The sequence below is a fragment of the Pezoporus wallicus genome, unplaced genomic scaffold (genome assembly GCF_028554395.1).
Source record: "Pezoporus wallicus isolate ANWC-B61680 ecotype Strahan unplaced genomic scaffold, APGP_CSIRO_Pwel_v1 contig_14033, whole genome shotgun sequence".
In the NCBI taxonomy this organism is placed as follows: domain Eukaryota; kingdom Metazoa; phylum Chordata; class Aves; order Psittaciformes; family Psittacidae; genus Pezoporus; species Pezoporus wallicus.
In genome coordinates, this window is record NW_026636703.1 from 27,348 (window position 1) to 28,592 (window position 1,245).

Consider the following 1,245-nt stretch of genomic DNA (forward strand, 5'->3'; position numbering starts at 1 on the left):
TTCAACTCTGATTTACACTCTCTGTCACCTCGTGTTTGACAGTTTAAGTGGAGCTGAATATTTTTCAGCCCTTGTGCCAAGGGGTTTTGAAGGAAACCTGTAAATTGCACAAACATTTATGTTCAAATTGACTTCTACATTATAGAAGGTGTTTGCCCTGGCAGCTTCTGAAGGGTTTAGAGGGTGGGGATTGGGGGGGTGGGAAGCAAAGTTGGACTAGTAACTCCCAGCATTACAAACCCAACACAGGGCTTTGCAAACATGCAGTGGACTCTGGGAGGACAAATTTCCTAAAGGAAAAGCATTTGGTGTTAATTGGCATGGAGGCCTCATTAAAAAACATTGAGTAGGACGTGCAACTCCACAGAAGTATTGAAGTTTCATCATTTTAATCACAGATATTCTTTGGGGACAAAACTCCTTGCATTAGCCAGGTGTGCTTGTAGCTGCCGTTTGCATTTGGAATCATCCTGTGTAACTGTCACCATCAAGGTGTTGCTCAGAAATGTCATCAGTTTTCCATCTCTGTGCAAAACACCAAATACCGTCAGTGATTTTTTGTGTTGAGGTTCCCCCATTTTGCTGCCTACTTCAGCACAGTTTTCATTCAGTACTTGAGCCGCATTCTTTTTTTTTTCCGTGGGGTTTACAAAGAATAAACATTTTCTTGAAGATTAAAAAAATAATAATTTTTTTTTTGCCTTTTTAACTGCCCTGATGTGGCCTGGTGTAGAGAATACATTTTGGTTCAAGAGCACTCTGGTGTTCCAGGTAAGCCTCTTGTATTTAATGCATAAACTCAGCAAGCCCTGGCAGTGGGCTCTTAGAAAGGAAAAAAACCCAAAACAAAAGGTAAAGTTCTTGAACTGCAGAAGTGCATCCCGAGGTTTAGCCTTTGTCCTTCACCATTCTCCTTCCTGCAGCAGCTGAGATGCGTGATTTGGAGGTTTTAAGCATTGTCCTTGTCTACACAAACCCAAACAACTTGTCCTTGGTTTCTGTCTCTGCTTCGTTCTCTCAGCAGCCACTGTTCCTGTTGCCATTTTTTAAGTGGGAATCCTGCAGCTGCATTCAGGGAGCAGGAGCTGTCGTTTCCATCTGTTCTTTGGCTGCTGCCCGGCTCGTCCTGACATGGGGCTTCTTCTCCAGGTAAAACTTTCCAGGTACCAAGATACTCCAGCCTCAGCTCTTCCGTGATCCTCCTGCAGGCACTGCCAGAAGCTCCCAGTTCCCTCAGGACACATC